Genomic DNA, 26617 nt, shown 5'->3' with positions numbered 1-26617 from the left:
AGGTTATGGAAGTACGTGTGTATGTTCCAGCATAGGTCTCAACGAAACTGTTTGGGAAAGAAAACTATGGGCTAAGACAGCGCTACGGGGTGGGGGTGAAATATTAAAATAATGGAAAACTACCAACATTAGTCTAAATGTGAAAACTATGTAAGTTATGTTAGTAAATATATGTTTTATTTGCTTTTAAATAAACTGTTTATAAACATGTAACGCGGGCGTAACCACGGGCACCTGCTAGTTAATTATACGAATTTAGTATGTTAAGTTATGGTACCTAAGGGTACGCATTTATAATTTCCTTTTAATTTATTGCAACCTCAGCACTTTGCGGTGTCCTGTGCCTTGTCCATAGTCCCCCATTGTCGGAAAGCTCGGATCGCAGGCGGGTGGAGCCAGAATCACAGTAATATTGAAGTAGCAAGGTCAATGTAAACTATAGTCTGTAGTTCAGCGTAATTATTACTCTCTTTTGCGATCTAACGTGTAGTTTACAGACAATTGTCGGTCTGTTGTCCGGAAGTTCATCAAGCTGGATGGAAGGTCAAAGTCATATAGGTCGTGTTAATATGACCTCTCTAGAGCAGTGTAACGCCAGATGGACGTCCGACTCCGTGGCTAAATGGGTAGTGTGCTGGCCTTTCGTCACAGGGATCACGGGTTTGATTCCTGGCAGGGTTGGGAATTTTAACCGTAATTGGTTAATTTCGATGGCAAGGGGGCTGTGTATATGTGTCACCTTCATCATCATTTCATCCTCATCACAACACGGAGGTCGCCTGCGGGCGTCAAATCAAAAGACCTGCACGTGGCGAGCCGAACTTGTCCTCGGACACTCCCGGCACTAAAAGCCTTTTGATTTATTTCAAATCAATCGCCGATAAAGTATATTTGCCCGCAGTATTTTACGGGGTGAACAGTGTAATTGTGCGTTGTGCTGATAAATAATCGATATATCACGCCGTTGTTATTTTATTAGCCAATCAGATCGCTTCACGGCTGAATTCAAACGGGCTTTAAGTCTGCACGTGACTTAAGACCGGCTTGAGAAATGACCATCAAACACACAGTGTCACTGTAGCTCGGAGCTCCGTATTTCAATCCCTCCCTGTGCGTAGTTCGTTTTCTTCCCTGGGTGCTTTCATGAGTCACCAATTATCTAAATTTAGGGCTGTCTTCCAGGTGGAAGATTCTCTATCAATTTTTTGCCTACTCTTCTCTTAAATGATTTCAAATAAATCATCTCCCTTGATGAATTATTCCATTCCCTCTAATTCTTCTTCCTATAAATGAGTATTTGCCTCAATTTTAACTTCATACTGTCATCTTTCCTACTTTCAAACTTTTTAGTCTACTGATGTCATTCCACGTCATCCCTCCACTGACAGCTCGAAACATACCACTTAGTCGAGCAGCTCGTCTCCTTTCTCCCAAGTCTTCTCAGCCCAAAGTTTACAACATTTTCGTAACACAACTCCTTTGTTGCAAATCACCCAGAACTAATAGTGCTGCCTTCCTTTGGTAGTGGTGATTATTGTTCTAAGAGGAAGTAGAACTACGCGTCCATCCTCTATATAACACTAATCAGAGGGGAAATGTGGAAGGGATCAACACTTCGAAAAATGAAGGTATCGGCCAAGGGAAGACGAAGGGCCTGAAAATGAAACGCTCCCTAGAGACCGCTCTAATACCGTCGGGTCGGATAAGAACAAAAGTTGACCAAGAGAGGTCAGATGAAAGTGATGAGCCTGGCACAACTAATTGGAAGCAATGCCAGGACTCAGCTAAGAACCCCGTGGTCGACAACTCACCCTGTAAAGTTCAGAGTCCCTGGGTTCCCTTTTACCTTGCGTGTTATTCTACCTCCTGGCGAGGGTCTCATACTTCGTCTAATTGAGGTCTTATACTCCACTCTCATGACCATCTGCAGAGGTCTGTAACCTCCGTTTACAGCCTAGTTAATGTGATCACCACCCAGCTTCCATTCGGGAGATAGTGAGTTCGAACCCCACTGTCGGCAGCCGTTAAGATGGTTTTCCGCTGTTTCGCATTTTCACACCAGGCAAATGCTGGGGCTGTATCTTAATTAAGGCCACGGCCGCTTCCTTCCCACTCCTAGCCCTTTCCTGTCCCATCGTCGCCATAAGACCTACCTGTGCCGGCGCGACGCAAAATAAATTGTTAAAAAATAAAAAGTACAAAACCTAATATTAACAGAAAGCATTTCATTTCTCTTCGCAAAGCATTATTTACAAATCCACTTTTTTTTTTTGCTAGTTGTTTTACGTCGCACCGACACAGATAGGTCTTACGGCGACGATGGGACAGGAAAGGGCTAGGAGTGGGAAGGAAGCGGCCGTGGCCTTAATTAAGGTACAGCCCCAGCATTTGCCTGGTGTGAAAATGGGAAACCACAGAAAACCATTTTCAGGGCTTCCGACAGTGGGGTTCGAACCTACCCTTTTATTTTAAAAGTTAACAGATGCATAATTCTGTTTATACTGGCAATGCATTGTAGTACAAAGGGCGTCTGCCTTGGTGCACAATAATTCCATTTTTCGCTGCAACTTTGATAGGAAAAGACAAATTGGTTCTCCGACAGATGAAAGCTTATTTCGTTGTTTGTTTTAATGTTTTCCAACTCGAAAGCGCGCACATACATAGATAATTAGGACAATGTTGAAAGCTTTTCGCGCGAATACAGGAATACAACGATTGAATTTGACGACTCAGTTATGAAATTTTGCGGAGCATCAGTTGGGAATAGCTGGCCTATAGCGTGATCCAAATTTTATCACACATCCTCACAAAATTACTTTCTAACGATATTTTTATGAGTCAGTACCGTCCAATGCTCTTGTTGGGGACTGGCTATCTGCTGACGTTACCTGAATGCGTTTGTCATAACTCACGCTGCCAGTAATACGGAAGATATTCAATAAAATGACACATGTCATGCCTCTTTGAAGGTCAAGTTCATCTTCCTGATGCGCGAGAAGATTGGAGATGATCGAACAAATGGCCTCAGCACGCGAAGGTGAAATCAATGCTGCTCTTTGTACTTCAGAATAAGTAACCTGTCATTCTTCTACGAGAAAGGGCGCAATTCTTCATCGCATTTCAGCCAGCTTCGCTATTTTCTTGGTGACAACGATTCTCATAGTATGTTTTGGCGTAGAAAATCCAACCGAGTGTTGTGCAAACTGTTTGGACACTGTTATGCTTCAGACTTCCTAAAGTCATGTCTGTTCTGACACATTTCTTGTGCAGTCAAAGCATATAGACTTCCAGTGGAAGCAAAGAACAATGAAATCTGACGGAGGAACTTCCAACAACCAGCTGATGACCCGCAACGTGAAAATAGTATTAGGAAGCAAATTATCGAGCAAATACTAACAATTGGTGGGAAATCAGAAAACATATTCCACTGGACAAGTTTCGCTGAAGAGGAAATTAGTTTGAAAATAACAGTTCCGGCACGCCATCTGTGTCCCAGACGATAAAACAAAAGAAAACACTTCAGTCATATTTCAGACAATCTCTGGAATCTAACGATTTGATCTTCGATTTCTACTGTAGTTCAAGAATACATTGAGAATTTTCGGTGACTGACTTCTATAAACAGCCTAGTGTACTTCAAGATAAAGATGGAGCTGATGAATTATGATTTCCCTGCTCGTTATTGAAAACTAGCTGCACACAGTTGTACTTCTTTTTCTTCTTCTTGTGGTGTCTTCTCGTCACAGAAGTTTGGTAACCGTCATGGAGTAGTTAAGTAATTTGCGCTCCTCGCATCGCTGTTGTGAGGGTGAACTTTTCTGCCCGGGACCACGCTTCTGTTTTACTGTGCCTTCCATGATCAGTTGTATTTGCTATTTCAAATACTAGAGCTTTGCATGAATATATTTTCGTTGCTCAACATTCTGCAAGACATCCACACAGCAATCCAGTCAGTCAAGATTATTTTGTTTTCTGTAGTAGATTCTCAAATATCACTTCCACCAAGAATGTGTCTACACTTTAAGAAATATGGCCTAGAACTTACTTTCGAGGGAGTTAATTGTTGAAATAACACACACAAATTACATTTTTGGCTGCATTATACAGTTTACTAAGTTGTATTATTGCAAGTTCCTTGATTATCGTATCAGCGGAAAATAGTCGGCAGTAGGTAACTACCCTGGTCGCTATAACCGAAAGCATGGATTTGGGTTGGGGAGAAATGAAAGGGAGTTACAGAGTCCAGAATATCTTCTGTATAGTAAGAAGTTCGACTATACTTGGGTAGAATCCAGGACATGTGAAGAGTGACTCTGTATCATCAGTCAGTGCTCTAGATCGTGGATCTTTTGGTAACGGTTTACACAGTTAGATGAAGTGTTTTACATAACAGAGGTACAAGGTATTGGAACTTGCTTTGGCAAGATGACATTTATCACCTTCCCTACGTACTAGGCTATCGGGAACACAGCTGAGCACATCCTTACTTCTGGAGAGGAAGTGAGAAAATCAGCATTCTCGAATATTTAAAATGTCTTTACCGTTCCTATATTTTTGTCCTTGATATAAAAGGGAACTTTGTATTGCTAAGACCAGTCCTGCACCTTTTACCTTTCCTTATTGAAAAACCTGAGAAAAAGTTTGTTTCTGCCAACTTAAAGTTTGTTTCTGCCAACTTTCGAGTCAACACAGGAGTTAGGATTCCGTGTCAGTGGTGGGGTATCTAGTGCTGTCATGTGACTCGTCCATTAAATGATTCCATCCGATGACATCTATTCGAGTGCTTGTTAATTCTTGTTAGTTACAAATTGAAACAATTTTGTCTCATTTAAGCAGAGAATCGTAACTTATTTATTGTACAAGTGTAAACTACTACTTTTTACTAGCGGCTCCGCCTTTGTTGACGGGGTTTCGTGAATCCAAGTGACTATGTCCTTTGAGCTTCATAAAAACTCACCAAGAGTAATACAAATACCTGTGTGGTCTCACGACATTTTATACTGGACAACTCTTACACAAATATTTTAAGAATATCTTTAACGGTTTAAGCTGAGATTCGGAAATATTTCTCCCAGGCCTAGGACAGGGTTTTTACTGTTAACGAACTTAAAATCTATTAATTTTAAATATTAAGTGGTCCTGTGGACCTCCTAGTATTTTTTTTTGGTTTTGTTTTATAATTCTTGCTCATATAGTTTGTAGACGGCTTTTAACGGTTTAGGCAGCGTAAGTCGATAAAGTGTTCGTGAGGTGTCCTTTTACCAGAGTTGTTTCGCAGAAACCGTTATTAATGCACGGAAATCTTCCTCAGGAAATCCTCAAGGCAACAGCGCAAACCGCATAACATCTGTCCAGCGATTCTCGAGCTACGATCCAACACAGACAGACAGACAGACAGACAGACAGACAGACAGACAGACAGACAGACAGACAGACAGACAGACAGTGAGTTCTATATTATGTAGGGATAAAATTAGGAATATTAAGTTCGGAATTTACTACATAACCTAATATGTGGAGAAATTGGATAACGTCGAGTTTTATACAAGATGTTTTCACCTAAAAATATTTATTCTGCTCTTGTACCGCTATAATTAGTGTCTAAACTATTTGGTCTGGCTCCAGATGCCTTCACTTCAGTCGACTATGCGCTTGAACTGCCATCAAAATCTACGTTAAGCGTATCCTACGCAGTGTTCATTATCTCCCTCGTAATCATATGTACTCATGCACGCACATTCCTGAGTTTAAAAGTCCCGTCATAACCTCTCCAATCGTGATCGAACTAGTCTTTAGATTTATAACCACTCTTTCGACACTTTTGCTTAACGTTGTTGTGAACACGCATAAATTAAGTTTGATCCTGGAATATTTCAACTCTTGACAAGAAATTAAGTTCTCAACGTGGGATGAATTACAAGAAGACTTTACTGCTGCTGTATGTAAAGTTCGTGGTTGTGTTTGCCGTGCTAATACCTCTCTACGGTTACGATAGGTGGATGTCGCTTGACGTCTTTGGCCATCCGCGTCATGCTGCAACCTACGCTGTCCACTGTATCAGCGTCGTCATGAACTTACAATTCATAGTTTTTGTGGTTCTTGCCAAGCAGCGACTGAGGGCAAAGAATAAAGAGCTCATCTTACTGCGCCAAGTGGGGGTAAAACAAAATAATTATGTAGCTTTCTACCTAAATTCCGTGGCCATTGGTCCAATAGGTCGAGTAAAGAGATACACCAAGGAAATTACGGACGTTCATAACCTGAATATCATTCAAAACTTACGAGATATTCACATGATATTGCACAAAATTGTAGGAATAATTAATTCTGCCTTTGGTATTTCGATTTTATTAGAGATGATAAATCTTTTTGTGGTAATTGTTTCGTTCTCATATGATCCTTAGAGGGTTAGAAATAGAGGAATTTGAATCAAGAACGACAGCTGAAGTGGCGGGTCTTTTCGTGTGTTGGGTGGTTGTCCGCGTAGCGGCGCTGTGGACCATAACGTACTGCAGGCAGTACAGCGAAACCAAGACTATTTTAAACAAAATCCTGCTCTTACAGTCAATATGCCCTCGAAGAGATGACCAACTCTGAACAGTTGCTGCAAACCGAATTACACTTTTCTGCCTGTGGATTGTTTAATTTGAATAACATACACTTGTAATCAGTCATCGGTGCCGTATGCACTGCTGCAGTTTCAGTCTTCTCCTGAAGAAGTCTGACTGCGCCACAAATTCCTGGGCGTTGCTCTGTGATGTGTTCATAGACGTCGAAGTCGCACGCATGCGCAAGACATAATCCGTTTTTTGTTTTTGTTTTGTTTTTACGTCACAGCGACACAGATAGGTCTTATGGCGACGATGGGATAGGAAAGGGCTAGAAACTTTCTTGAGGTTCCGATTTATAAAATATAACGATCTCCAGGATTTCTTAATTACATTTTCCACTTGCTCTGACCAGTTTAAGCCTTTTCTAATAGTAACACCTAAATACTTACAAGTGCACAAGTCCTGGGCGTCTTAAGATGTGTCCGATCATTCTGTGTCTTCTTCTCGTCATATTTAGCCAAACCCTTCTCCTCTCACCAATTCTGTTTAGTATCTCTTCATTCGTGAATCGATCTATACATCTCACCTTCAGTATTCTTCTGTAACACCACATTTCAAAAGCTTCTTTTCTCTTTCTTTCTGAGATAGTTATCGTCCTTGCCGGGCTGAGTGGCTCAGACGGTTGAGAAACTAGCCTTCTGATCCCAACTTGGCAGGTTCGATGCTGGCTCACTCCGGTGCTGTTTGAAGGTGCTCAAATTCCTCAGCGTCGTGATGGTAGATTTACTGCCACGTTAAAAAACTCCTGCGAGACAAAATTTCGGGATCTCACCGTCTCCGAAAACAGAAAATTAGTTAGTGGGACGTAAAGCCAATAACGTTATTATTATTATTATTATTATTATTATTATTATTATTATTATTATTATTATTATTATTATTATTATTATTATTATTATTATTATTATTATTATAGCTGCCTCTGTGAATCCGTGGTAGAGTGTCGGCCTCCGGATCCCAAGATAGCGGGTTCAAACCCGGCAGAGGCAGTCGGATTTTTCAAGAGCGGAAAAAGGTCCATTCGACACTCCATGTCGTACGATGTCGGCATGTAAAAGATCTCTGGTGATACATTTGATATTTACCCGACAAAATTCATTAAATCTCAGCCACACACGCCCAAGAGAGATCCGGTTTACTCTGTCTGCCATCTAGTGGGTCTGGAGTAAAACGGAACGTCGAAATTGACGAGCAGACAGCCAGATGGCGTCATATTGAAATGTCTGCACACGGTAGCTGAGGCCATACGATTATTATTATATTATTATAATAATTATAATAATTATTATAATCTAATACTTTTTTAAATCAAATAACCTCTATCCGATATTTAAATAATCGAATTAGTTTCAAATATCATTCACTTGTATCGCATAGAATATTCGAATGCAGTTCCGAATGAATATTCGAAAAAATAATCGAATGGAAAAATTCACTATTCGATTATTCATTGGAATGAAATAATCGACTGATCGATTATTTTGCATTCGATTACTCCATCACTAGTGGACAGTTCTGCGTCAACAGGTTTCCGACACCACGGTAACCATGGCAACAAGTGTACGTGTATAGCACTCGTTGCCTACGTTATAATACAAGGCCTGGAAATAGAGCCCGTAAAACGCTATCGAAGTGGTCACACTGAAGTTCAGTGCCGGGCCGCTAGGGTCGCTTTCTTGCCCCCTGTCTACCAGGTTCGCGCCTTTGAACGTGTTTATTAACTGAGTTGGTTGCGAGTGTAATGCATTCGTCTGATGTTAAGCATTCGCAGTTCCAGTCATGGTTTATTCACGAGAAATTAAAGGTAATGAAATTTCGTTTCACAAGTTTCCAGTGAATGTTCAAAGTTCGAAATATTATACAGAGGAAGTATTACGCATTAGATACGGCTTCCACCTGATGAAATTAGGTTCCTAAGTTTTGATCCGAGTTACGTCATAAGAATCGGGCGATCCCAAAATTTGTCACTGGACTTTTTTGTAAACATTGCTACCGTGACCGGCGATCATTTGAGAGGCCTCTTCAAACTCAGAAATCTTAAATTAGGAAACCAACCAGAAAAATAATTCGCCCAACAAATTTGGAGAAAATGAATGTAGCAAGAGCTAAAAATACCGTACCGTATTTTATTTCCCCCCCGGAATAATCTCTGGTTTGAAAAGTATGGAGGTGGTTTGTCCGGAGAGCATTAAATACAGTTTAAAATAAATCATTTGTTTTATGGAGCATTTTATGAAATTTTTCGATACGCATGACGTCTGCAACACCTCACATGGGACATATTCCAGGAATGAGAACAAACGAGCATCTTTTAGTACTGAAGATGAACGCCTCAGTTGGTTAATTAATGATTTCCTGTCATATATTAAGGAGCCGGCCCCGTGGTGTAGGGTTAGCGTGCCTGCCTCTTAACCGGAGGACCCGTGTTTGATTCCCGGCCAGGACAGGGATTTTTACTTGGTCCTGAGGGCTGGTTCGAGGTCCACTCATCCTACGTGATATGAATTGAGGAGCTATCTGACGGTGAGATGGCGGCCCCCGTCTAGAAAGCCCAGGATAACGGCAGAGAGGATTCGTCGTGTTGACCACGCGACACCTCGTAATCTGCAGGCCTTCGGGCTGAGCAGCGGTCGCTTGATAGGCCAAGGCCCTTCAAGGGCTGTAGTACCATGGGGTTTGGTTTTTGGTTTGTCATCATATTAAGAAAATTCAAATGCATTCAGAGAAAATAAAAAAAGATGCATGAGGGAAATGTATCAGGCATAGATCTTGACTACCCAATCCACTGTGGGCTGCGTAAAATACCTCATAAGTATACATTTGCATTATGCATTGACGAGGAACCTAACAAGCGATGACATCGAGCTTTTCTTCAGCTACCTAAGACGCCAAGCTGAATATAATGACATTATGGTTCGTGTGGCGAAAGAATAAACAGACTGTAAAGGCTGTTTAGAACATATCTCTTCTCCAGCTATTCAAAGTCCATCATTGGGTCTTATTCGTTTTCAACATCGAGGAGCCCTCAGATACCGAAAATCATCGTCTGTGGCACTTCTGCAGTGAACGACGGAATCTGTCACCTCCGCTAAGCAGTACTTGCCCCGAAGAGAGTTACTATGTACGGTTTTTTTCGAAAGACATTTTCAACAGTGAAATTAAGTGTAGAAAGTGTAAACACGATAAACCAGCTGTTTTTCTACAATGAAAATTTCTGAGACCTCTATTAGACAACATTGCTTCGAGCCACTCAAGTAGAAGAGGGAAAGTTTTGAAACTTGATAAGAAACCCCTCAAAAGGAAAGTTTTGAAACTTCAATGACATATCCAAGCCAATGCAGCACCGCTCTATAAATAAAGTACTGTCAATACTCGCAAAAACATTCAGTTTTCTTATTTAGGATATAATTTACTTATTGACATATACGGCCATGCGAATACAAGGGGGCAAGAACGCGATCCTAGCGACTGAATGGTGAACTAGGATGCTACCCGTTTCCATGAGTTCATTTCAAGGCCTTGTGTTATAGCGTAGGCAACGATAGCACTACTGAAAAAAAAAACATACTTCTCAGGAGCGGAGGAACTTGATTTCTTTTATTATTATTATTATTATTATTATTATTATTATTATTATTATTATTATTATTATTATTATCCATTATACAATGCCACGCTCCAGACAAAAGGTTTCAAAAACGTCTCTCTAACTGCAATGTTCAAAGTGAGCAAATTTATTAAGAAAGCTCTTCTTTGCTTGTGATAGTCTGCATTTTATGTCCTCCTTACTTCTGTCATCGTTAGTTATTTTACTACCCAAGTAACAATATTTATGTACTTCCTATAAAACTCCATTTCCTAATGCAATATTTTCTGCATTACCTGACTGTTCGACTGCGGTCTATTTACTTTGATATTGCACTCCAAGACTGTGTCCGCATCATTCAGCAATTTCTCTAGATCATCTGCAGACTCAGATAAAATAACAATATCATCAGCAAATCTCAGGGTTTTGATATTCTCTCCTTGGATTGTGAATCCTTTTCCAAATTCCTCTTTGATTTCCTTTAACGCCTGTTCTGTATAATAATAATAATAATAATAATAATAATAATAATAATAATAATAATAATAATAATAATAATAATAATAATAATAATAATAATAATAATAATAATAATAATAATAATAATACTTACAGGGGTTAGACAAGGCTGTAATCTTTCACCATTGCTGTTCGTAGTTTACATCTGATGAAAGGTATAAAATGGCAGGGAGGGATTCAGTTAGGTGGAAATGTAGTAAGCAGTTTGGCCTATGCTGCCGACTTGGTCTTAATGGCAGATTGTGCCGAAAGCCTGCTATCTAATATCTTGGAACTTGAAAATAGGTGCAATGAGAAAGATGTGAAAATTAGCCTCTCGAAGACTAAATTGCTGTCAGTAGGTAAGAAATTCAACAGAATTGAATGTCAGATTGGTGATACAAAGCTAGAACAGGTCGATAATTTCAAGTATTTAGGTTGTGTGTTCTCCCAGGATGGTAATATGGTGAGATTGAATCAAGGTGTAGTAAAGCTAATGCAGTGAGCTCGCAGTTGCGATCAGCAGTATTCTGTAAGAAGGAAGTCAGCTCCCGGTCGAAACTATCTTTACATCGGTCTGTTTTCAGACCAACTTTGCTTTACGGGAGCGAAAGCTGAGTGGACTCGATGGATGAAGCTGTACGCATAAACCGGCTTCGGTGGAGGGGTCATGTGAGGCGAATGGAGGAGGATAATTTACTTAGGAGAATAACGGACTCTCTTATGGAGGGTAAGAGAAGTAGAGGGAGACCAAGACTACGATCGTTAGACTCAGTTTCTAACGATTTAAATATAAGGCCGCAGAACTAGTTACAAATAGACGATTGTGGCGGCGATTAGTAAATTCACAGGGGTTTGCAGACTGAACGCTGAAAAGCGTAACATTATATAATGAAAATGTATGTATGTATGTATGTATGATTAATGACCGACAGATGAAATAAGATCATATTTTAGAGTAGAATGAAAGATAAAAGGGAAAACCACATTACTGGGAGAAAAACCTGTCCCTTCTCGGCTTTGTGTAGCTCAAATCTCACATGAAGTGATTTAATTAATATGATAAATTTCGCACAATGTGCATTTAGTTGTTACAGAAACTTGTCAAAGAGTTTTGTCTTTTGTTGCACAACATCAGATGATATCGGTCACAGTAGGCTCCGCATAATTTACACTTGCAGTTATCGTCCGGGTCATGGAATTTATCTGTAAGGCATATCCGATGATGGAAACCGTGTACGGCATATCTTGTCAATACATGACGTAGATCATAACTGGCTTGTGTCCATTCCCTATATATCATCGCATCCGTTGAATAAAACTCTGGCCATATCTCTTGTCTCTTCTTATTGAGTTCCTGCAGTACATCCAAGTAGGCTTTGGTAGCTGGTAGAAGCAGGTCGAGGCGGAGGTCTTCGATGAAAAATTGCTCTCTTGCTAGTACATATGTAAGTCGGGATAATGTGTACTTTGACAGACACAGTGCTCTTTTGAGGAAGTTGGCTTTGTCCTTTTCTATGTCTTCGAAGTTTTTCTTCTTTAGGTGTGTCCAGATGGTTTCCAGTCCATATGTTATGATGGGAGCAATTTTTAAGCGAAACAGTGTGGTAGCTGTGGGCAAGGATAGTTGTCTTAGGTTCTTTATGCTATTAATTGCCGTCTTTGCTGCGATGGTTCGTTCTTTTATGTGAAGGTCATAGACATCTCCACTCGTCTGAAGTGATTTGAACCAAGGTACCCAGCGGTGAGGGGACGACGTGCTGTCGTCTGAGCCTTGGAAGCTCCCTGAATATACAGCAATAGGGTCGCATCTCTCACCCTTACCGTTGTAAATTAAGATAGTTTTTTGCTTCTCTCGTTTTTTCAGGAACTACTCCTCATTTAAGCATTACTTCTAGGAGTGCAGAAATCAGGGGAGAATGTTATGTTAATTTTTTTTTAGTGTCCGTATTAATATCTTCTCAGGATCAGATCTCATATTGTTCAGAGATTGCTGTGTGTCATGTACAGGAATGTTGAACGACTGGTCCTGATCGCCCTGCTGTAAACTAGTTAAAATAGGTTCATAACGATCAAGGCAGGAATTATTGGCAATCCTCACTTTCTTTCTATTGCATCCTTCAGTACGTACTTCGATTGGTATCTGAGAGATGTTATTCTTTCCTCCCGGTCACAAGCCAGTGTTTGCATAACCAGTCAGGGAATTGAGAGCGCAGATTTTGTGTGTTCGTGGCCTATAGAGGTACAAGTTGTCATTGAACCCCTAAAGAGGGCAGCATTTGTCACGGTCACGGTCACGTGCTATATGACCAAACTCAAACCTGACGCTAGCAAAGATGATTTATAGAGATTAAAGTCAATAATACATTTCGATGCCAAGCCAGATGGGACTTGTAGTGCTAGTCAGAAATCAGAGATAGCGCGACAATGGCGCATTGTGTGCAATAATTATATTATTAACAGATATCGCATCTTCCGGCGTTGTGACGCACATCTGGCCATGCTACCTCAGCTCCTCCCTCCCTCTCTACTAGTGCTGGGCAAAACAGTTGCGCTCAGACAACGGTTGTCGCCGAAACTGTTGCGCGCAGACAACCGTTGTAACGGTTGCAAAATAACGTACTTCTACCGAACAAATGAGGGAGTGCGCGGCAAGGCCTCTCATCTTTCCTTGTACCGGCCAGTCAGTGATGTATATCATTCTACCCAATATAAACACAAATGATATGAATGAATTGAATTCATTTCCGAATTTCACAGTCATATAACATAACCATTGGATATATAAAGATTACAACGCGACCAAGAATGTCGTTTTCCAACCACCCTAAGCAAAGGAAAAAGTTGTTTTACAAAATTGATAACAGCTTTTTCCTTGGAAACATCAAATTCTTATTTTTATTTTTATTTTTTTGCTATTTGCTTTACGTCGCACCGACACAGGTAGATTTTATGGCGACGATGGGATAGGAAAGGCTTAGGAATGGGAAGGAAGCGGCCGTGGCCTTAATTAAGGTACAGCCCCAGCATTTGCCTGGTGTGAAAATGGGAAAACACGGAAAACCATCTTCAGGGCTGCCGACAGTGGGGTTCGAACCCACTATCTCCCGATTACTGGATACTGGCCGCACTTAAGCGACTGCAGCCATCGAGCTCGGTAAATTCTTAAATTTATAAATAAGTTAATGTATAAAAAAACATTACATTGTATACTGTGTTAAAATTTGGATTCGATCTGATGATGTGTTTTGAGAAATATTCTTTTAACTTGACGTATTGTTGAAACACGTTTAAAAACGGGCACTTCCTGCGTTCCATTTGCCATAAAAAATACTAAAGTACAAATTCAAAATTCCAAACGTTCGTGACTACCGTGAAATAAAACGAGGATTTTTATAGGCTTACTGGTTATATCATAAACAACATTTGAATGAGCATAATAGATTGGCCGACAGTAGTAATATAACTTTCTTGTTTCTAACACTCTTCTAACCTATTACTATACGTTGTTACCTATTGAGACTACTGGAAATGTGGGTTAGAAGAATTTAAAATTACCGTGTGCTTGAAAATCTACTACCGTACATTACAGAAATTACAAATAAATGTATCCGAATATCAACAAAATTTACAAATCCATAACAAAATAATCTTAAATTATTGTACTTTCTGCGACCTAGAGGTGGAATAATGCTCGTAGTTCTCTTATTTCTTTAAACTGGGGCAGTGTTATGCCTTGATTAATACCTATGTTTTTAGTTGTTCGTAAAATGTTGATTCTCAGTTCAAGATCGCCTTTGTGAGTGTGCCTGTCATTACAGAGTCGGATTAGAAGTCATGTTATATTTTCGTATTAGTTTTAAATGTTAAATGTCACGCCATCTAAAGATCCACTAGTTCTGTATTTCATGACTGAATGGAGGCTAATTAGAATAACTAACAAAATGAACTCTAAAAATACTCAACTAACTGCACCTTACAACACTCGAGCCATAGAACTGGTGTAGCACTGTCATTATGGCTCTCGGTGACGTCAGGCGCATCATTCAATAACCAGAGCAGCTGTCGAGAACAGCCTATCTCACCCGTGAGCTACACTGGAAAACCTCAGTGTCAAGAAACGCGACGATTGCGGAAGGCAGTTTTGTATACGTATCGGTTGTGAAACTTGCAACTCCACTTCATCTGTGCTGGCGAAGAACGCAACAGCAAAGCGCAACTGCAACTGTTATTTTCTCGCAACGGTTTCATTCGACAACGGTTGTGTTCCGGAAACGGTTGTGATAAAACGGTTGCGTTGTATCTGTCCCAGCCCTACTCTCTACCCTCCACGCCGCGGTAGACCTTACATGACGATTACGGTGCAGTTCTACTATTTCCATTCCCATAATTCAAATATTTTATTTTAAAGACTTTACTATGCCTCGTTCGTATGGCATACAGTACTATGTTTTCACAGCATAACTTCACACCGCAAAGTATCTTAACATGAACGATTGACATATTAACACAAAGCTGATATGAGAAATAATATATCCCTTTAAAAGAAAAACAGCACAGCACAGCATTCACAAGATAATGGGTATCACATCAGTATCCAAGTAACACACACAATAAAAATAATCATAATTAAATGAACTGAGACAGGAAATACATGCATAGAATCATTCAGCTTCCAGCCCCTGAGGTGTGCTCGAACAGGAAATACAGGATTTCAGGAAAACTGGCGAAGATATAATTTTAATAAACAAGTACACAGATTAAAGATTTACAGTGTTTATGATTTCAAATAGCATCATGGAGACTATCGCTTAAAATTGATATGAGTGAGTTCGAACACGGTTCATCCAAGACCAAGGACCAACTAAAATATATCAGACCTTAGTGCAGCTATCGATATTAGCTAAAATGGCGCAGCGTTCAGTTTGTTAAAAATGTAAACATGAGCATATACAAAGAATCAGTTTAGTTCTTTCTGTTGGTTTGAATAGTAAACGTTAATGTAGTGATGTATTTATTGACATTTGGTTTTAAAACTAATATGATAAATTAGGATGTGTCGATCTTATTGTGCACCTGGATGTAATTCATATTAAAGCAGATGCACTGACATACAGATGAAGTGTACTCGTTGTAATAATTTCTCAGTTAATGATTCATTAGGGCGCATTTAAATATCCGGCGATAAATTTGTCATCAGAAAGGATATTTTCCATGTACTTCATGAGCTACTTTTTCCGTAAAAGGCCAAAACTCTTTGTTGGTACTTATCCTAGTACATTTCGCTATTACTATATATTTTGAGGTTTTTAAAGTGAGGTTATACAACCTGTGCCAATAAAGTTCGATGAATAGTCCTGTACTGTCAACATAGATGAACAATGCACGACAGTGACCTTACTGTCCTTCGAAATAGTCCCCTCCAATAATTATACACTGCTGAGATCGGCGATACATGTCCTGGAAACTTTGTAAGAAGGCTTACTTTTGGATGGTGTTCAAAAGCTTCGTCACGTTTCGTTGGATGTCAGGAATATCGTCAAATCTCTTTCATTTCAAAACAAGTTTGAGTCGTGGGAATAGGAAGAAGTCTGGAGGATTGAGATCTGGCGAGTATGGGGGATGTTCAAGTTGCACCACCCCCTTTTTACCATGAACTGTTTGACGATATTGGCTGTGTTTGGGCGAGCGTTGTCATAGACAAAAACCATGGACCTTGTTGTGCATACTGGGGCCGTACCATGCGTAGACGTTTCATGAAACAGGTCAAAATTTCAATGTACCGTGCAGCATTCAACGTCATTCCCTCAAGTAGAAATTCCTTGTGGATAATGCCTTGAGTATCGAAAAAGGTGATGAGCATCGTTTTGATGCGTGACTTTTCGGCTCTGACCTTTTTCCGACGAGGGGATGCCGGAGAACGCCATTCCATGCTTTGCCGTTTCGTTTCAGGGTCGTACCTGAGACACCAGGTTTCATCCTCAGTGACAATACAGTTCAAGAAATTTGGTCTCGTATCCGCCGTTTCGACAACATCCTGTGAAGCCTCTAAACGTGCCTGCTTCTGAATGTCAGTCAAGTGATGAGGCACGAGACAAGAACACGTTTTCTTCTTCCCTAACTACTGGGTAACGATTTGTCGCACCGATTCACGGTTAATCTGCAGTTCATCCGCTATCATGCGCACAGTTAATCGCCGATCGTTCGTGATTAATGTCCTCACCTTCTCAATGTTTTTGTCACTGACGGCGGTCGCCGGTCTTCCGCTACGGAGGTTGTCAGAAACACTTTCCCGGCCTCATCGAAAACGGGCGAACCACTCGTACAGACACTTCAAGGACAGTGCTTGATCTTCATAAACACGTACCAGCATTGGATGCGTTTCTTTCGGTGTCTTGCCAAGCTTAAAACAAAACTGTGCATTGATCTTTTGGTCTTTCATGTTCCTGTTCGCAGTTCAGAACAAACGCACTAAGCACACACTGTGTCAAACAGGTCTTACACAGAACGCACACACAATGCTCAACTGAACAACGTTGGGAGCAGGTGGTCAAAACCTGCTGCTACGCAGGTGCAGCGTTGTGTGTCGCCAGTGTTGCCGGATCGACCGTTCGAACTTCATTCACCGAACTTTATTGTCACAAGTTGTGAAAAGTGATAAAGCTATTCATTTTATATGTGAGTGAAGATTATATTCTCTTTGTTAAATTAGAGGACAACGTATCAACTGATATACTGTCACTTACAGTAAGTATTTAAAGTATTTACGTGGCCAGCTGTTTGGCTATTAATGTGCTTTATACGAAAATACACTGACTGACAGAGCAAATGCAACACCAAGAAGGAGTGGTTCGAAAGGGATGAAAGTTGGAGAAAAAACAGAGACGGCACGGACGAATAATTGATGTTTATTTTAAACCGATATGCAGGTTACGCAATGCGCACGGCATCGACTCAGTAGGATGTAGGACCACCGCGAGCGGCGATGCACGCAGAAACACGTCGAGGTACAGAGTCAATAAGAGTGCGGATGGTGTCCTGAGGGATGGTTCTCCATTCTCTGTCAACCATTTGCCACAGTTGGTCGTCCGTACGAGGCTGGGGCAGAGTTTGCAAACGGCGTCCAATGAGATCCCACACGTGTTCGATTGGTGAGAGATCCGGAGAGTACGCTGGCCACGGAAGCATCTGTACACCTCGTAGAGCCTGTTGGGAGATGCGAGCAGTGTGTGGGCGGGCATTATCCTGCTGAAACAGAGCATTGGGCAGCCCCTGAAGGTACGGGAGTGCCACCGGCCGCAGCACATGCTGCACGTAGCGGTGGGCATTTAACGTGCCTTGAATACGCACTAGAGGTGACGTGGAATCATACGCAATAGCGCCCCAAACCATGATGCCGCGTTGTCTAGCGGTAGGGCGCTCCACAGTTACTGCCGGATTTGACCTTTCTCCACGCCGACGCCACACTCGTCTGCGGTGACTATCACTGACAGAACAGAAGCGTGACTCATCGGAGAACACGACGTTCCGCCATTCCCTCATCCAAGTCGCTCTAGCCCGGCACCATGCCAGGCGTGCACGTCTATGCTGTGGAGTCAATGGTAGTCTTCTGAGCGGACGCCGGGAGTGCAGGCCTCCTTCAACCAATCGACGGGAAATTGTTCTGGTCGATATTGGAACAGCCAGGGTGTTTTGCACATGCTGAAGAATGGCGGTTGACGTGGCGTGCGGGGCTGCCACCGCTTGGCGGCGGATGCGCCGATCCTCGCGTGCTGACGTCACTCGGGCTGCGCCTGGACCCCTCGCACGTGCCACATGTCCCTGCGCCAACCATCTTCGCCACAGGCGCTGCACCGTGGACACATCCCTATGGGTATCGGCTGCGATTTGACGAAGCGACCAACCTGCCCTTCTCAGCCCGATCACCATACCCCTCGTAAAGTCGTCTGTCTGCTGGAAATGCCTCCGTTGACGGCGGCCTGGCATTCTTAGCTATACACGTGTCCTGTGGCACACGACAACACGTTCTACAATGACTGTCGGCTGAGAAATCACGGTACGAAGTAGGCCATTCGCCAACGCCGTGTCCCATTTATCGTTCGCTACGTGCGCAGCACAGCGGCGCATTTCACATCATGAGCATACCTCAGTGACGTCAGTCTACCCTGCAATTGGCATAAAGTTCTGACCACTCCTTCTTGGTGTTGCATTTGCTCTGTCAGTCAGTGTACATATGCCACCAGAGAAGTCGATTCTCCTATTGAGAGACATAACGGATATAACGAGTATAACAGTTAGGTGAACCATTATTAGAATTATTGTTATGAGATAATTTAAATTCGTAACAGAGTTATGTATCTAATAAATTTCTTCAACGTCGTTGATAGAGGCACAATGATGTAGGCCTATCTGACAAAACAATGAACATACAGTACTAAGGAATTTCCTTGGTCTTCAGTTAGTCTGTTTGAACGGTACACAAGTTTCTCCACTACCTTCATTAAAAACAGGAAGTTCCACATCAGACATTTTCTACACAGCCATAGAGGAGTAACTTTTGCAGTGTATGGAGTAATTTAAGGACCCTCCTCTTCTGTGAAAAGAATGTTTAAAATAGTACTCTCTAAATATGTATTTCGACTTGTACTTAAACCAGAGAACAGGAGTAATAATAGGAGATGAGATGAGTGAAGATATTGAATTAGGAAGATACTGTTCAGCATCTATCTCGAGGAGATAATCAGTGTCAGTTTTAATGGAAAAGGTGGAGCTTGTTTTGGGAGTAGGAGTGAAAAGTGTATACGATTTGCGGATGATATGGTTGGGATGGCAGAAAGCACACGAGAAATGATGAACTCAACACAAACTAGAAGAATATGGAATGAGAATTAATAAGAAGACCAAAAGTATGATAAATGGAGGAAGAGGTACCAAATATCGTATTAATATCGGGGATGAAGAAATAGAGCAAGCCAATAACTTTAAATATTTGGGAAGTATGTTCAGGAAAGATATTATGTATTGCAGAACAGAAATTAAGAAAATAATTTCCGTGACAAAAGAAGGTTTTAAGAGAAAATTGAAATTGCTTCGTGGGTCGCTAAAGAAAGATTTGAGAAAAGACAGCATTGCGCTGTATGGTGCAGAGATTTGGACAGTACGGAAAATGCACGAAAGAAGAATGGAGTTGGAAATGGAGGAGAACAGAACAAGTGAAATGCGAAGACGAGTTTGATTATGCGTGTACATACTTGGAGAATGACAGCCTATTCCCCCGATCGTACAAATGCACAATAAATACAATATAGATATTTTACAGCAAATAGTCTCCAATGTTTTGGTATTTTGGTACCACCAATATGGCGGCCGCGCGTGACTGCTGGCTTCAACTCAGGCAGCATATTGCCGACTCTCTATTATTCTGTGGCTGTTGCCTGGAATCGATAGGGACAGATACCCAGCAACAGTGCACAATCAAATGCTACAAAGCAAGGATCATTGCAACTACAAGCCGTGAGGTTAAAATTGGCAACGTGGCACTGCTGCTGACGGGTTCATGGTGGGAAGGTAGTGACAAGCATAAACACGACCCACTGTCATTTGACTTGCCCCCAATCAATCAATCAATCAATCAATCAATCAATACTGATCTGCATTTAGGGCAGTCGCCCAGGTGGCATATTCCCTACGGCACACAACACGTTCCAGGCATCTGAGATATTTTAAATAAGTTATTTGGCACAAAAATCGGCGAAAATAACAACAGATGAGAAGTATTTACCTCTACCAGCTTTACCATTAATAATTTCACAAAAGATGAAAGAAGGGACACAATTTGATTTTAGTACCCATCGGAATCAACTACACTACAATTTAAAACAAAACATTAGCACATGGCCAGACCGTGTTTACATTCTGTACAGCAAAAGTACACAGTTGCCAGTTCTCACAACGTAACGGCTTGTAGTTATAGAGGGCATTGTACAAAGATAGCAAAGTCTTCACAAACGTGAGGTGCAGGTTAGAACTGTCTAGCAGGAAATTTGAAGTATATTTCTGAGCTGCGTATACTGATGGGAAGAGTGCAAGGAAAAAGTAAAGGTACTTGAGAAATATTTTACTCAATTACCATTACAAATTACTTTTACAAAAAGTAATCATAAAAATTATTCTTAGTTTACAGAATGTTATTGTTAAGGAAATCACTTGTTTTTTTTGGGCTTGCGGCTGGATTAATACAAAAGTTTGCAAGGAAAAGGAATATATTACTTCATCTTGTGTGGTTTTTTAAAACACAGAGGCATTAAGTCGCTATCATGTGCGGGTGAGATTAAACATTGTACCTTTCGAAATGATCTATTCTCATCTTTATTTTTCTTAATAAGTTTTAGTGTTTGAAATAATTTTCCATTTATTTTACAAATACATTCATTGGTTCTTAAAAATCTTACCACTAATCCTCGAAGTCTTAAGGTGGAAAGTACGTCTTTGGATTTACTGAAAAGATGCTCCTACACTACGGCCTGTACATCACGAAGGCAGTGATAATTGTCATATCCCTTGGGTCCTATGACGTCATGCGACCTACACTACGGCCTGTACATCACGAAGGCAGTGATAATTGTCATATCCCTTGGGTCCTATGACGTCATGCGACCTACACTACGGCCTGTACATCACGAAGGCAGTGATAATTGTCATATCCCTTGGGTCCTATGACGTCATCCGAGCTACACTACGGCCTGTGCATCACGAAGGCAGTGATAATTGTCGTATCTTTTGTGTCCTATGACGTCATCCGAGCTACACTACGGCCTGTACATCACGAAGGCAGTGATAATTGTCATATCCCTTGGGTCCTATGACGTCATCCGAGCTACACTACGGCCTGTACATCACGAAGACAGTGATAATTGTCATATCCCTTGGGTCCTATGACGTCATGCGACCTACACTACGGCCTGTACATCACGAAGGCAGTGATAATTGTCGTATCCCTTGGGTCCTATGACGTCATCCGAGCTACACTACGGCCTGTACATCACGAAGGCAGTGATAATTGTCATATCCCTTGGGTCCTATGACGTCATCCGAGCTACACTACGGCCTGTACATCACGAAGGCAGTGATAATTGTCGTATCCCTTGGGTCCTATAACGTCATCCGAGCTACACTACGGCCTGTACATCACGAAGGCAGTGATAATTGTCATATCCCTTGGGTCCTATGACGTCATCCGAGCTACACTACGGCCTGTACATCACGAAGGCAGTGATAATTGTCATATCCCTTGGGTCCTATGACGTCATCCGAGCTACACTACGGCCTGTACATCACGAAGGCAGTGATAATTGTCATATCCCTTGGGTCCTATGACGTCATCCGAGCTACACTACGGCCTGTACATCACGAAGGCAGTGATAATTGTCGTATCCCTTGGGTCCTATGACGTCATGCGACCTACACTACGGCCTGTACATCACGAAGGCAGTGATAATTGTCATATCCCTTGGGTCCTATGACGTCATCCGAGCTACACTACGGCCTGTACATCACGAAGGCAGTGATAATTGTCATATCCCTTGGGTCCTATGACGTCATCCGAGCTACACTACGGCCTGTACATCACGAAGGCAGTGATAATTGTCATATCCCTTGGGTCCTATGACGTCATCCGAGCTACACTACGGCCTGTACATCACGAAGGCAGTGATAATTGTCATATCCCTTGGGTCCTATGACGTCATGCGACCTACACTACGGCCTGTACATCACGAAGGCAGTGATAATTGTCATATCCCTTGGGTCCTATGACGTCATCCGAGCTACACTACGGCCTGTACATCACGAAGGCAGTGATAATTGTCGTATCCCTTGGGTCCTATGACGTCATCCGAGCTACACTACGGCCTGTACATCACGAAGGCAGTGATAATTGTCATATCCCTTGGGTCCTATGACGTCATCCGAACTACACTACGGCCTGTACATCACGAAGACAGTGATAATTGTCATATCCCTTGGGTCCTATGACGTCATCCGAGCTACACTACGGCCTGTACATCACGAAGGCAGTGTTAATTGTCATATCCCTTGGGTCCTATGACGTCATCCGAACTACACTACGGCCTGTACATCACGAAGGCAGTGATAATTGTCGTATCTTTTGTGTCCTATGACGTCATGCGACCTACACTACGGCCTGTACATCACGAAGGCAGTGATAATTGTCATATCCCTTGGGTCCTATGACGTCATCCGAGCTACACTACGGCCTGTACATCACGAAGGCAGTGATAATTGTCATATCCCTTGGGTCCTATGACGTCATCCGAACTACACTACGGCCTGTACATCACGAAGGCAGTGATAATTGTCATATCCCTTGGGTCCTATGACGTCATGCGACCTACACTACGGCCTGTACATCACGAAGACAGTGATAATTGTCATATCCCTTGGGTCCTATGACGTCATCCGAACTACACTACGGCCTGTACATCACGAAGACAGTGATAATTGTCATATCCCTTGGGTCCTATGACGTCATCCGAGCTACACTACGGCCTGTACATCACGAAGACAGTGATAATTGTCATATCCCTTGGGTCCTATGACGTCATGCGACCTACACTACGGCCTGTACATCACGAAGACAGTGATAATTGTCATATCCCTTGGGTCCTATGACGTCATGCGACCTACACTACGGCCTGTACATCACGAAGACAGTGATAATTGTCATATCCCTTGGGTCCTATGACGTCATCCGAACTACACTACGGCCTGTACATCACGAAGGCAGTGATAATTGTCATATCCCTTGGGTCCTATGACGTCATCCGAACTACACTACGGCCTGTACATCACGAAGACAGTGATAATTGTCATATCCCTTGGGTCCTATGACGTCATCCGAGCTACACTACGGCCTGTACATCACGAAGACAGTGATAATTGTCATATCCCTTGGGTCCTATGACGTCATCCGAACTACACTACGGCCTGTGCATCACGAAGGCAGTGATAATTGTCATATCCCTTGGGTCCTATGACGTCATGCGACCTACACTACGGCCTGTACATCACGAAGACAGTGATAATTGTCATATCCCTTGGGTCCTATGACGTCATCCGAGCTACACTACGGCCTGTACATCACGAAGACAGTGATAATTGTCATATCCCTTGGGTCCTATGACGTCATGCGAGCTACACTACGGCCTGTACATCACGAAGGCAGTGATAATTGTCATATCCCTTGGGTCCTATGACGTCATGCGACCTACACTACGGCCTGTACATCACGAAGGCAGTGATAATTGTCATATCCCTTGGGTCCTATGACGTCATCCGAGCTACACTACGGCCTGTACATCACGAAGGCAGTGATAATTGTCATATCCCTTGGGTCCTATGACGTCATGCGACCTACACTACGGCCTGTACATCACGAAGACAGTGATAATTGTCGTATCTTTTGTGTCCTATGACGTCATCCGAGCTACACTACGGCCTGTACATCACGAAGACAGTGATAATTGTCATATCCCTTGGGTCCTATGACGTCATCCGAACTACACTACGGCCTGTACATCACGAAGACAGTGATAATTGTCATATCCCTTGGGTCCTATGACGTCATCCGAGCTACACTACGGCCTGTACATCACGAAGGCAGTGATAATTGTCATATCCCTTGGGTCCTATGACGTCATGCGACCTACACTACGGCCTGTACATCACGAAGACAGTGATAATTGTCGTATCTTTTGTGTCCTATGACGTCATCCGAGCTACACTACGGCCTGTACATCACGAAGACAGTGATAATTGTCATATCCCTTGGGTCCTATGACGTCATGCGACCTACACTACGGCCTGTACATCACGAAGGCAGTGATAATTGTCATATCCCTTGGGTCCTATGACGTCATGCGACCTACACTACGGCCTGTACATCACGAAGACAGTGATAATTGTCATATCCCTTGGGTCCTATGACGTCATCCGAGCTACACTACGGCCTGTACATCACGAAGACAGTGATAATTGTCATATCCCTTGGGTCCTATGACGTCATGCGACCTACACTACGGCCTGTACATCACGAAGGCAGTGATAATTGTCGTATCCCTTGGGTCCTATGACGTCATCCGAGCTACACTACGGCCTGTACATCACGAAGGCAGTGATAATTGTCGTATCTTTTGTGTCCTATGACGTCATCCGAGCTACACTACGGCCTGTACATCACGAAGACAGTGATAATTGTCATATCCCTTGGGTCCTATGACGTCATCCGAACTACACTACGGCCTGTACATCACGAAGACAGTGATAATTGTCATATCCCTTGGGTCCTATGACGTCATGCGACCTACACTACGGCCTGTACATCACGAAGGCAGTGATAATTGTCGTATCTTTTGTGTCCTATGACGTCATGCGACCTACATTACTGCCCGTACATAACGAAGGCAGTGATAATTGGGTCCTATGACGTCATGCGACCTACATTACTGCCCGTACATAACGAAGGCAGTGATAATTGGGTCCTATGACGTCATGCGACCTACACTACGGCCTGTACATCATGACGTCATAGAACATTGTTGGAATATCTTTGTAAGTACTGGAGAGGTAACCAAGCACGTCATCCAGAACTGGCAGATCTGTTGGTTCTGCTGTGATAGAACTGTAAACAGTTATTTTCATCCTAATATATTTCTTCACATTTCTGGTGCTCTGCGATGCACGAGGACTGTACGTAAAGCAGTGGCAAGGTATCCAGACACTCGCAGGAGATCGGGCATGCGCGGTCAGGTGTGTAGTGTGCATTTGACGGGCATCCAGTTGGGAGTGCTGTTGTAGTGAAGAGTGTCGATTTCACTGTTCTACAGGATGCGTGGTCAGCGTTCGTGGATTAAAATAGAGATTGCCCGTGGGAAAAAAATGCATCAGGATGTTATCCAGGATTACGTGATGTATGTGCTGTATAGGACGGTTCCACGATGGGTCAAGGCGTTTCGGGCAGGTCGGTATGAGACTGTGGATTTACACCGCACGGGTGCAAGCGGTGTGGCACATACTGCTGAAATGCGCCTCGTTGTATTCCGCATCAACTCATCGACGTACAGAAATGGCACCGGTATCAACTGGCTGGCATCCACTTGGACAGATACCGCAATGAAGGAGACGCATTTCTGCAGTGTACTGTCGCCGTGGGCACGAGCCTACGAGCCTGAATTAAAGCGTCAATCTAATCATTGGCGTCACCCAGGTTCGCCACGTCCACAGAAATTTCGACAACACCCCAGTCGCGTGAAGCTTATGCTGATTGTGGCATATCGACTTCAGGCTGTTATTCTTACGCATGCTGTGCCTGAGGGAGAAACAGTCAACAGTGACTATTATTTCCGATTTCTGGAGCTACATGTGGCGCGAGACGATCGTCCTAACGTGTTGCTGCAAAGAAAGTGTCAAGCTCTTCTTGCAACGGTGGCATTTGGGAGGTCTTGGAACACCCTCCGTGCTCACTAGACACGAGTCCTTGTGACTTCGACCTGTTTTCGGAGTTGAGGGAACCGCCCGAGACTGCCGCACCGATCGCTCCGTCCCTGTCAACAACAGAAAACGCCTTGCCAACGGCTTCCCGACTTTGCAGGTGACTCCATTGAAGGAATGTAATAAAATATTGCCACTAACTTATTTTCAGGCCGCGTATGTCAGTTACTAGAGTGTAGCGATTACAATTTCATTTCAAGGAGTAAATTACAAGTAAAAATTACTAAGAATGTTATCGTTATAAGTTATTCCATTACTTGTACTCAGCCTACGCATGTGTGTTGTATTGTGGACACCACCGTAAAACGATATTATAGCCTCTCTTAAGAAACAGTCCAGTTTTATATACACAGAT

At 42.4% G+C, this 26617-nt stretch overlaps 1 long non-coding RNA gene across 1 annotated transcript in view; it reads left to right on the top strand.

Annotated features, from left to right (window-relative positions):
* The first annotated feature begins 3107 nt into the window (after positions 1 to 3107).
* LOC136885601 (uncharacterized) overlaps positions 3108 to 26617 on the top strand; it is an 89428-nt gene continuing 65918 nt past the window's right edge. Inside the window, exon 1 of the long non-coding RNA XR_010861571.2 lies at positions 3108 to 3604. This is a non-coding gene — a long non-coding RNA (uncharacterized lncRNA). The remainder of the gene's footprint in view (positions 3605 to 26617) is intronic.

Source organism: Anabrus simplex, chromosome 14, assembly GCF_040414725.1.
Source record: "Anabrus simplex isolate iqAnaSimp1 chromosome 14, ASM4041472v1, whole genome shotgun sequence".
Lineage (NCBI taxonomy): Eukaryota > Metazoa > Arthropoda > Insecta > Orthoptera > Tettigoniidae > Anabrus > Anabrus simplex.
Note: the sequence above shows the minus strand (reverse complement) of the source record. Positions and strands in the feature narration are given on the sequence as shown.